This window comes from Podarcis raffonei, chromosome 4, assembly GCF_027172205.1.
Source record: "Podarcis raffonei isolate rPodRaf1 chromosome 4, rPodRaf1.pri, whole genome shotgun sequence".
In the NCBI taxonomy this organism is placed as follows: Eukaryota; Metazoa; Chordata; class Lepidosauria; order Squamata; family Lacertidae; genus Podarcis; species Podarcis raffonei.
This window is the reverse complement of record NC_070605.1, coordinates 4,408,504-4,420,761: the sequence shown is the minus strand read 5'-3', so window position 1 is coordinate 4,420,761 and position 12,258 is coordinate 4,408,504. Positions and strand designations below refer to the sequence as shown.

Genomic DNA, 12,258 nt, shown 5'->3' with positions numbered 1-12,258 from the left:
AGAGCTTGCAGGGAAAAGGGCTTTGCAGGAGGCAAGGAAGCTCCTCCTAGAATTCAGGAGTGGAGAGATAGGAGATAGGAGGGGATCCCAGGGTCATCTAGTCCAACCCCCAGCAATGCAGGAATCTCAGCAAAGCATCCATGGCAGATGGCCGTCCGATCTCTGCTCAGAAACCTCCAAGGAAGGAGAGTCCACCATCTCCCAAGGGAGACTTTCCCCTGCCCATCTGCTCTTAGATGTCCCTCAAGGCAGCTTTCAAGGGAAGCTTTCAATGTTTAAAATGTTATTGTATTTTAGTGTTTGATTGGAAGCCGCCCAGAGTGGCTGGGGAAACCCAGCCAGATGGGCAGGGTATAAATAATGAATAATAATAATAATAATAATTATTATTATTATTATTATTATTATTATTATTATTATTATTATTATTATTACAACCCCCAGCAAAGCAGGAATCTCCACTAAAGCATCCATGGCAGATGGCCGTCCGATCTCTGCTGAGAAACCTCCAAGGAAGGAGAGTCCACCGCCTCCCAAGGGAGACCTTTCCCCTGCCAAAATGAGTAATAATGAGTAATAAATTAAATGAGTAAATGAGTAATAATTTCTTATGCATGCTTTTCATACTAATATACAAAAGTATGCCATTTCCCTTTCCAGAAATGCTTAATTGCTAATTCAAAGGACTGAAAATGGATGGTTGTTGTTATGATGTTTAGGGAAGCTTTTAATATTTGATGGACAATTGTATTTTAATATTTTGTTGGAAGCCGTCCAGAGTGGGTGGGGAACCCAGCCAGATGGGTGGGGTATAAATTATTATTATTATTATTATTATTATTATTATTATTATTATTATTATTATCATCATCATCATCATTATTGATCAGGTGAGTGTTCTCCTTTCAAAAGAGGCAGGTGGAATCTCCACGGTTGCTAATAGCATAATGTTGAAAGTGCAGGGAAATATGGGGAGCCCTAGTGCATCTGCTTGGCATGCAGAATGTCCCAGGGTCAACCCCTGACATCTCCTGCAAGGGCTGGACAAAATCCCTGCCTGAAACTCTGGGGAGCTGCTGCCAGTCAGTGTAGGTCAGGGGTCCTCAAACTATGTCCCACGGGCCAAATCCAGCCCTCCAGGGTCGTGAATCTGGCCTGCACGGCCTTTCAGAACCCGCCAAGTGTCCGAGGCTGAAAGCATCTCGCCGCCCGCTCAGTCAGTCCCTGAGAGGTAAACGCCACTAGTGTTGTGGCAGCTCTACCAATGAAAGGCCAGGGAGTTTCGCCCGGGGACAGGGCAGTGTTGTCTTTTGGCTTGAAGAGGGAAGTTCAGATTGGTGGAGGAAGGCAGACTTGGGTCGATTTGGTTTCGTTACTTAGAGGTTTACTTTAAAGGTGGGAGAAGGAATTTAATCCTATTTCTGTAAGTGGCACAGGGGTCTTTTCACTCATGTGGTTTACATGCTCTGAAAGTTGGGATCCATTTTGTTATTTCAATTTTAAAAGGGTGGAGTGGAACCGGATATTGACCATCTTGTTAGCCTGGGGCATTGGTCAGCAACCTTTTTCAGCCATGAGTCAGTCCACCGTCCCTCAGACGGGGGTCAGACTATTTTTTTTTGGGGGGGGTGAACCAATTCCTATACCCCACAAATAACCCAGAGATGCATTTTAAATAAAAGGACACATTCTACTCATGTAAAAACATGCTGATTCCCGAATCATCTGCAGGCCAGATTGAGAAGACGATTGGGCCACATCCCGTCCCCAGGCCTTAGTTTGCTTACCCCTGGCCTGGGGAGCCACATTCTGGTTTGTTGTTTTTTTTAATAATATTTATTAAAGTTTCAAACAAAATTACAATAATAAGAAAAAGATTTTAAAAAGAAAAAAGAAAATACAAAATACAGAAAAATAAAGAACAATTAAAAAACAAATCAGTCTTTCCGTATCTTGTCTTTCATTTACTTGTTTCCCTGACCTCCTCACACCTCCCTTTTTTGTATTCCAGTTCAATTAGTTAATTCAGCAAATCCTTTCCCTCTTTATTTTTATCTTAATCCTTTGTCTTGATATATTATAATTTAGATTCACACCTATTAGCAATCCATTTTTACATACACCTTTGTAACATTGCTGATAAAACCACTTAACTTCATTCCAACATCATTCTAACATTCATTAATTTTACAGTATTTCTGTAAATAATCTTTAAATTTCTTCCGATCTTCTTCCACCAACTCTTCTCCCTGGTCTCGGATTCTGCCAGTCATTTCCGCCAGTTCTATATAGTCCATCACCTTCATTTGCCATTCTTCCAAGGTGGGTAGTTCTTGTGTCTTCCAGTACTTTGCAATAAGTATTCTTGCTGCTGTTGTAGCATACATGAAGAAAGTTCTATCCTTTTTTGGCACCAATTGGCCAACCATGCCTAGGAGAAAGGCCTCTGGTTTCTTCAGAAATGTATATTTAAATACCTTTTTCATTTCATTATAAATCATCTCCCAGAAAGCCTTAATCCTTGGGCACGTCCACCAAAGGTGAAAGAATGTACCTTCAGTTTCTTTACATTTCCAACATTTATTATTGGGCAAATGGTAAATTTTTGCAAGCTTGACTGGTGTCATGTACCACCTGTATATCATTTTCATAATATTCTCTCTTAAGCCATTACATGCCGTAAACTTCATACCTGTGGTCCATAACTGTTCCCAGTCAGCCATCATAATGTTATGACCAACATCTTGTGCCCATTTAATCATAGCAGATTTCACTGTTTCATCCTGAGTGTTCCATTTCAACAGCAAGTTATACATCTTTGACAAAATCTTGGTTTTAGGATCTAACAGTTCTGTTTCCAATTTTGATTTTTCCACCTGGAAGCCAATTTTCTTGTCCAAATTATATGCCTCCATTATTTGATAAAAATGAAGCCAATCTCGCACTTTGTTTTTTAGTTTTTCAAAGCTCTGCAATTTCAATTTATCTCCCTCTTGTTCCAGAATTTCCCAGTATTTTGGCCATTTGGCCTCCATATTGAGCTTTTTCTGAGCCTTCTATTCCATTGGTGACAACCACCTTGGGGTTTTATTTTCAAGTAGGTCCTTATACCTTATCCATACATTAAACAATGCTTTCCTGACAATATGGTTTTTAAATGCATTATGTGCTTTGACCTTATCATACCACAAATATGCATGCCACCCAAATACATTGTTGAAACCTTCTAAGTCCAAAATGTCTGTGTTTTCAAGAAGCAGCCATTCTCTCAGCCAGCAAAAAGCGGCTGATTCATAATAAAGTTTAAGGTCTGGCAGGGCAAATCCGCCTCTTTCCTTTGCATCAGTTAGTATTTTAAATTTTATTCTAAGCTTCTTGCCCTGCCAGACAAATCTAGAAATATCTCTCTCCCACTTCTTGAAACAGTCCATTTTATCCAGAATTTGCAGTGTTTGAAACAAAAACAACATTCGAACTTCTGGGGTGGCGCCATCGTCTAATGGCGGATTCCCTCCGAGCTCCGGAGGGAATCTGCTCAACAGGGGTCGGGTTCTGCCGCGGCGGCGACGCGGGGACCCTCAGAAACCACAGGCGCTGAAGCCTGTGGACCTGGTGACTCGGCGGGCACCATTTGCGCCCCCCCGACCCGTAAAGGAGCCTTTTTAAAGGCTCTGGAACGGGGGACGGGGCGAGCGGCGTGGTGCTGAGAGTTCGACTGCTTCCCCTGCTGAGTGAAGCCGCATGCCATGGACGGAGAGCGCTAACTTCTTCCTTTGAACATTTGGATCAAAAGTAACGACCCGTGAGTAACACGGTAATTGGACTTAAAAGGGAAATTTGTTTCTGGGAATTCGGCACGATCGGGCAAGGTGTTAAAAAGGAAGTCAGCCTACCCGTCTTGTAAACATCATAAAGCAAGGATTTTATTACTAAGGTTGTGTAATGGGAAATGGTGTTGCTCATGCGTAAGCTCCAAACTGCCCCCAAGCAGGTTATATAGCTCAAACTTTCCCTGGTTTGACAGCGCCTTGCAAACGCGACTGTCTTAATCACTGCTAGAATCCGTCAGTGGGCGTTTCCTGAACTTCTTCCAACATAAGAATTCCTTGACAGACAGTCTCCGCCTAGCTTCTCTGCGCGGAAGCCTTCTGCGCAGAGTAGGCGTGCCAAGCGGAGGTCCTGCGCTCTCCCCACTGGTCTCACTGGCAGAGTCTCGGAGCCTTCCCTCCGAAGTACTCTCAGCCTCCCCTTTCTTCCTGGTGTCACCTTGGTTTCCTTCCCCAGCGGAAGCTCTCCCTCTCTCCTTGCTGGTTCCCTCCCCTGCATCCTCGGAGCGTCTTCCCTCTCCGTTGATCTCTGATGTCAGTTCCCTGACATCCACCTCCCTCCCAGGCCCCTCCCCCTCCCCCTCCCGTCCCGGGGACGGTGAAGCGGGAAAGCCTCAGAAAGAGCTATCCTCCTCCTCAGATGATTCCAACACCGCTCTCCACCTGCTGTTCTCTCTTTCCTCAGCCCAGTCTCCCCAGTCTGATTCCTCTTCCTCGGATCTCTCCCCTCCCTCCTCTTCTGAGGCGGGAAATCCCACAAACTCTTCTTCATCCTCCGTGTCACCAAATTGCTCCTCCCAGAACCTCCCTAAGGGCTTGGGCTTCCTTGGAAACCTGCGGTGAAATTCCTCCTGCAGATACTCATCCCTGATCTCTTCTGCCGGAACCCACGTGTTCTCTGATTTGTGGATGTTATTAGACTGAACCGTGGGAACCAGGGACAGTCTGTTCTGTGCACTGAGCGCCGGATGTTAGCTCAGAGTGGCACATGACCCTGTACTGGAAGTACATGGGTGGAGTTTTTTCTCTCTCTGCAGTTGTGAATCAGAGGGTACAGACGTGTTTTCTCTGTACTGCTGGAAAGACAGGATCAGCACTTCATACGTAGGTCTGAGAGAGTTACAAAGGGTCAACCACCCAAGAGGTACTCAAAAGAGTTTGCTAACTTAGCTGTTGCATGTGTTGCTGTTGTAAACAACCGAGGACAGGTTGGAGCTCTGTCTAAGTCAGAGACAAAGACACAACAGAGAGTTGCTAGCCAAGGTAGTGCAGATGCACTCATTCCTTGGAAACCAGACAACCAGAGAGGTACACTGGGGAAACCAGTGGCGGGGAGTTCCAAGGGTGGAACTGAAACAACAGGGGAGTGTTATGTGTATAACAACTGTTTGTTTTCTTCTCTGGATCACGCTTTGCTTGCCGCAACACGCATTGATTCTTTTGGGGGAGGATGTTACGAAAAAGGAGCAATGCAGACGCGAGCTCCAGGTGGCTGGAATGGTAAACAGGATGTGGATGTTATTAGACTGAACCGTGGGAACCAGGGACAGTCTGTTCTGTGCACTGAGCGCCGGATGTTAGCTCAGAGTGGCACATGACCCTGTACTGGAAGTACATGGGTGGAGTTTTTTCTCTCTCTGCAGTTGTGAATCAGAGGGTACAGACGTGTTTTCTCTGTACTGCTGGAAAGACAGGAATAAAGACATGTAGATATATTTCTGTCTGTCTCATTCCCCCCCCCCTGGTTATGGGAGGGGGAGGAGTGGCGTGTTCTTTTCACGTTTGAAAAGGATCGCCGAAGAGACCTCCCTTGATCTTGCCGGGAGACGCTGGCAGGGGAGGTCAACAAGGATTCAAGCCGGGCACCTGGAGGGTGGCCAAATTCCTCAGAGCTAAGCTGGCTCTGCTGGCTTGAAACCGACATCGGGTTCCCCCTCCCAAGCCACCAAATATTCCACCCTCCTCCCTCTCCACCTGGAATCGAGAATTTCAGCTGCATGACCACTGAGTTCCCTTTCCTCTACCCGGGGATGCCTGGGAGCTTCTCTTTCTTGTCCCATAGATCCTTCCCTGTACGGTGAGAGTAATGACCGGTGGAACACCGGGTGCAGTTTCATGTTGGTGGGCAATTTGAGTCTAAAGGTCACAGGATTAACCTGTTGTGTGACCTCGAAAGGTCCCAAACGCCTTGGTCGTAGTTTCTTACACCCCCCTTTGAACGGTAACCCTTGGGTAGACAACCACACCTGGTCCCCCACTCTTATGGTTTCCCCTTCTCTGCGGTGCTTGTCTGCCTGTCTCTTGTACGCTTCCTTCACCTGCTCCAGGTTAACCTTAAGTAGTTGGTGTAAAGCCTGCATTTCTTCCACAAATTGTTCGGCTGCCGGTACACTCCACCTACCCCCCTCCTCCCCTGGGAAGGCCCTGGGATGACACCCGTAATTGGCCATGAATGGACTCATCCCCGTGGACACATGTTCCGCGTTATTGTATGCAAATTCGGCCAGCGCTAGTTTGTCCACCCAATCGTTCTCCCTTTCGTTGACGTAGCAGCGTAGATACTGTTGAAGTATGCTATTAGCTCTTTCTGCTTGTCCGTTGGTCTCTGGGTGCCTGGCCGTCGAGAAACTAACTTCAACTTCCAGCAGACTCATAAGTTTCCTCCAGAATCTGGAAGTAAATTGGCGGCCTCTGTCGGATAAAATCCTCAAGGGGGCGCCATGCAACCTGAAGACGTGATCCACAAACAGCCTAGCTGTTTCCTCTGCAGTCAATGCATGCGAGCAAGCAATAAAATGGCACATTTTGGTCATCAAGTCAACTACCACCATGACTGCTGTTTTCCCCCTGGACTTGGGTAAATCAGTCATAAAATCAATTGAAACCCCTTCCCATGGTCTTTCTGGTGTGGGCAAGGGTTCCAGTAACCCCGCGGGTGCTGCCCTCTCCGCTTTAGCTTGCTGGCAGCACTCGCACCCCCATACGTATTCCCGCACATCCTCCCTTACCCTTGGCCACCAGAACTGCCTGGTGACAAGCAACATGGTTTTGTGTTGACCGAACTGTCCCGCCGTGGGGTTGTCATGCAGTTGTTTGAGTATTCTCCTCCTCAAGTCTCCTTCCGGTATGTACAACGCACCCTTATAGTACAAAGCCCCCTCCTTAACCTCAAAACCCCCCTGATTTTCGGCATCTCGAATCTCCCTGATCTTGTTTTGGGCGTACTGGTCATCCCTCGTTAAACCGGCTAGTTCTTGTTTCCCTACCAACACTCCCACACACACACACCGGTCCTCGGGGATGACATGACGTACTTCTGGTACTTCCTCTCCTTCCCAGTACTCCGGTTTGCGAGAGAGAGCGTCTGCTCTGACGTTTTCCCTCCCCGGCACGTACCTAATTTCAAAACAAAACTTGGAAAACTCCTGTGCCCACCTCACCTGTCTTTGGTTCAGGACTCGCGCAGTCCTCCAATATTCCAGGTTCTTATGATCCGTGCACACCTGGATTTTGTGCTGTGCACCTATTAGAAAATGTCTCCAGCGGCGAAAGGCCTCATGAATGGCCAGCAGTTCCCTGTCGTACACCGTGTAGTTTTGTTCTGACTTGTTCAGCTTCCTTGAGAAAAAGGCGCACGGCTTCCACTCTCCCCGCTCTCCCTGCTGGAGCAATACCGCTCCCACCGCTCTGTCTGACGCGTCTGTCTCCAGCCTCATCGGTTTCTGCAGATCCACGTGTAAGAGTTGCTCTTCCGAAGCGAACGCCCTCTTTAGCTTTTCGAAGGATTGCTGAGCCTCTTCCGTCCACTCAAACTTCTTCTTGCTGCTGAGGCAATCGGTTATGGGTGCTGTTAAGTGGGCGAAGTTCCTGATGAACTTCCTATAGAAGTTGCCAAACCCCAGGAACCTCTGCACGTCCTTCCGGTTCTTGGGGGTCCTCCATTCTAGCACCGCTTGCACCTTGCCTGGGTCCATGGCTAAGCCTTTGTCAGACAACCTGTAACCCAGGAACTCCACCTCTCGGGCATGGAATTGGCATTTCTCTAATTTGACCCACAACTGGTGCTCCTGCAGCCTTTTCATGACTTCCCTGACGTCCTTTATATGCTGCTCTTCGTTCTCCGAGTAGATTAGCACGTCGTCCAAGAAAGCTACGCAATTCTTGTACAGTAGGGACCCCAGCACGTGGTGCATGAAGGCTTGAAATGTGCTTGAGCCTGATTGTAATCCGAAGGGCATAACTAAGTACTCAAAGGCCCCCAGAGGGGTGAACATGGTGGTTTTCCATTCATCCCCCTCCCTCATCCTTATCAAATTGTATGCCCCCCGAAGGTCCAACTTGGTAAAGACCTTCCCTTTCCTTACTCTGGCCAAAATGTCGTCAATTCTGGGCATTGGAAATGTCACTGGTTCCGACACCAGGTTCAACCGCCGATAGTCTACGACCAGCCTGGGCTCTTTAGAGTCCTTCTTGTCCACAAAGAACACTGGACTGCCCCCCACCGCCCTTGATTCTCGTATGAAACCCCTCTTCAGGTTCTTGTCAATAAAGTTCCGCAACTCCTGCATCTCCCTGTCCGATATGGCGCACAGCTTACCCACAGGCAGCTGAGCTCCAGGGAGTAGGTTGATTTGACAGTCAAAGGGCCTGTGAGGGGGTAGTTTATCAGCCTCCTTCTCACTGAAGACTTCTTCCAGATCTGCGTACTGAACTGGTATTCTACCCTTTTCTCCTACCGCCATCCCTGCCACCCTTGCTACTGCCATCCTTTGGGTCTCTCCCCCCTGGCAGTGCTCCACGCAGTAAGCAGATCCAAAGGTGACTGTCCGCTGGTGCCATCCCACCACTGGGTCGTGCAGTGCCAGCCAACTCATTCCCAGTATGATTGGTGGTCCTGCTAGTGTGGCTACATGAAAGGCAATTGTCTCACTGTGTCTGGCAACCCTCATTTTCATGGGGGGGTCTGGTGGGTCACTTCCCCCCCCAGAGGTTCTCTACCATCAATGGTCGTTACTTGCAGGGGGTGTTCTAGAGGCACTACTTGGAGCTGGTGCTCTAGTGCAAAATCCCTGCTAAAAAAGTTGCAAGAGCTGCCAGAGTCCAGCAACGCCTTCACCTTCATAGGATGTCCATTAGGGAGTTCTAGTATCACCTCTATGGCTATGGCAGCTCGGGGAGGGTCAGGTTTGGGCACCTTTACTGGTTGCTCGCCAGGCTGCTGTGCCCACTCTCGGGCAGACAGGCATTCCCGTTTCCCTGCTCTTTATTTATTTCCTCCTCCCCTTCCACTGCCCCCACCATTCCTTGCCACGCCTTCTTCTGAGGGCAGACTCTGGCAAAATGTCCCGGCTGCTGGCAGAGAAAGCATTTCTTTGTCGTTTTCCCCTCCTTCTTGCGAGCCTCGCTGGAGTTTGAAACCCCGCGTGTGCACGCTCCTCCAATCTCCATTGGTTCCGCGGGCGGCGCTGGTTGCTCAGGCACGTCCGGAATGTGGTTGTCATCCCAACGCTCTGCTCTCCCTTCCCGCTTTTCTAGAGCGCGCGCCTCTTGGCGTACTCCCACCGCCAACGCCATCTTGGTCAGCTGGTCCATCGATTCCGGACGGGGCGCGCGGGAGAGTTCATCTTTAACCCAAGGGGATAATCCTTCCTCAAATAGCATTTGCACTGGCGCAGAACTAAGTTCCCACCCAAGTCTATGAATCAGCATCGCAAATCGTGACCAGTACTCTCTCACTGATTGGTTCCCTTGTTTGCACCCCATCAGTTCTTTGCGCGTCACGCTCTGCTCCACATCACTCGAGAACATATGGTCCATGGCGCTAAAAAACCTTCTCAAATCCTTCAAGGCAGCATTCTCCGACGCCATCAAGGGTCTGACCCAATCTCTGGCGCGCCCTTCCAGATGCCCCACCACAAAGGCTACCCTCTCTGCATCGTCTACAAAGTCCCCGTATTGCAGGTCCAGCGCATACTGCACATCTGTCTTAAATGCATTATAGTCTCTGGGATTGCCCCCAAACTTCGGCACTAGTCCCGGTACCTTCTTTGCGATGGGTGTGGGCTTCCCCTGGGCATCCTGAGTGCGCCTTTCATCCAGCCGCGCCGCTAGTAGGGCGAGTTGCTGCTCCAACTCTCTGTTTCTCTCCTCGAGAGTAGGTCCTCCTCTGCCCCCCTGTTCTCCGGCCCCGGCTCCTCCAGTTTGACTCATGATGCTGCCCCTGTTTCTCTGTGCACGAGCAACTCAGAGGACTGACGGATTGCTGTAATGGGAAATGGTGTTGCTCATGCGTAAGCTCCAAACTGCCCCCAAGCAGGTTATATAGCTCAAACTTTCCCTGGTTTGACAGCGCCTTGCAAACGCGACTGTCTTAATCACTGCTAGAATCCGTCAGTGGGCGTTTCCTGAACTTCTTCCAACATAAGAATTCCTTGACAGACAGTCTCCGCCTAGCTTCTCTGCGCAGAAGCCTTCTGCGCAGAGTAGGCGTGCCAAGCGGAGGTCCTGCGCTCTCCCCACTGGTCTCACTGGCAGAGTCTCGGAGCCTTCCCTCCGAAGTACTCTCAGCCTCCCCTTTCTTCCTGGTGTCACCTTGGTTTCCTTCCCCAGCGGAAGCTCTCCCTCTCTCCTTGCTGGTTCCCTCCCCTGCATCCTCGGAGCGTCTTCCCTCTCCGTTGATCTCTGATGTCAGTTCCCTGACAGGTTGTGAGAACACCTTTCTTTTTGTGGAAAAAAGCAATTAACTTTATATTGGGCCAATTTAAGTGACTGTGCTGGAGGATAAGAGCTAACATTGAGAACGGAATTCACCCCTCCCCCAAAACCCGGGAGCGATCGGGGAGAGAGCCTGCGGAAGAGGTATATAGATTTTGACAGCTGTCAAATTAGCTGTCAAAGTTGGGGGGGGGAGGAGAACTTTGTTTCTGCTGTCTTTGCTGGTGACATTTGATACAATTTGGTAACAAATTGTTAAAAATAAAGAAGAAAAGGTTGGAAGACATTAAGTAACTAGAATCCCTCTAGAGGGGGTTCAGGACATTACAAAAATGGCTGTAAGTGGAAAAATACTGGCTGAATTGGAAAAGACCTTCCTTCTCCTGGGAAAACTACAGGAGCAGACAAATGTTTTGACTGTGAATGTAATAACAATGAAGGGAACAGTAAATAAAGTTGCTGAGCCTGGAAAGGATATGATCCAAGTTCCTGCAGATGAACAGGGAAGTGTTGTTGTTGATCCAAAAATCCTTACAGCCAAACAGGAGAAGGAATCTGAGTTACTTGAGGAGGCGTTTAAAGAGGAACATGAGAAAGAAGGAGGCTCTGTGATGCTGCAGATGACTAAAGAGAGCCAGAGGCCTGTTAAGTTGGACATAAAGGAAAATAAGAGTATGATGATGAAAATTTGGTTGGAAGAGAAGAATGGAAATTGGAGAGATCTCCTCTTATGGGGATCTGAAGACATATGGAATACAAGTTTGGCTAAGGTAGAATTTGGAGCCTTTGGGACATTTGGACTTATGAGAAGTAAAAAACAAGATTTTGGCTCCATTGTCAAATATGGAGGTCTGGCTGGAAGAAATATGGACCTTATTGGAACAGAGCTTCTTCGAGATTCGGAATTTAAAATAAAGGACTATCAAAAAAACCGGCAGAGAGAAATTGAGAGAGGGTTAAGTGCCTCGGATGTGAGATCGCCAGGCTGATTTCGGATGGACTGATGGACTTTGGTTGGGGATCGAAACCGGGGAAGGGGTTGGTAGGGTTTCGGGAATCTAAAGGGTGTACAAATATATTTTGTTTTAATTAAGTTGGTTTTGCCACTAACATAAAAATGGGGATTTTGGGGAAGGGATTTGGGGTCGACCTTAGCAAAAGATTGTTAAGAATAAGTGTTGGTGTATAAAGACTGAAGTTTCTAAGTTAAAATAAGTTAATTAAATTGATGGGGGGAATTTAGGAAAAGTATTTTAAGAATAAGTTTTGAAATATAAAGATTGAGGTTTAGAAGTTAAAATTGATTAAGTAAATTGAATTAGAGGAAATAAGGTAAAGTGTGGGGACAAAAATTGCTGAGCTAAAAACTGGAATTGGAATACAAGAAGGGCAGGTGTGGGGAAGTCAAGGAAATTGGGCACGGAATGTGAGTAAGGTAAACTTTTTTTAACTGTTGTTCTTTCTTTTTTTTCTTTCTTCTTTCTTTTTTCTTTTTCTTTTCTGTTTTCTTTTATATCTTTTTGGAAATTTTAATAAACATAATTTAAAAAAAAAAGAAACAAAAACAACATTCTAGGCAATACATTCATTTTTATCACAGCAATACGGCCTAGCAGTGAAAGCTTCAAATTTGACCATATTTCTAAATCTTTTTTCCCTTCCGTTCAGCATTTTTCATAGTTATCTTTAAATAAATTCCCATTTTTAGCTGTCATAT

General features: G+C 47.3%; 1 protein-coding gene across 1 annotated transcript in view; it reads right to left on the bottom strand.

Annotated features, from left to right (window-relative positions):
- Nucleotides 1-12,258, bottom strand: part of LOC128412035 (zinc finger protein 420-like) — a 621,951-nt gene that overhangs the window by 553,215 nt on the left and 56,478 nt on the right. The window lies entirely within an intron of this gene.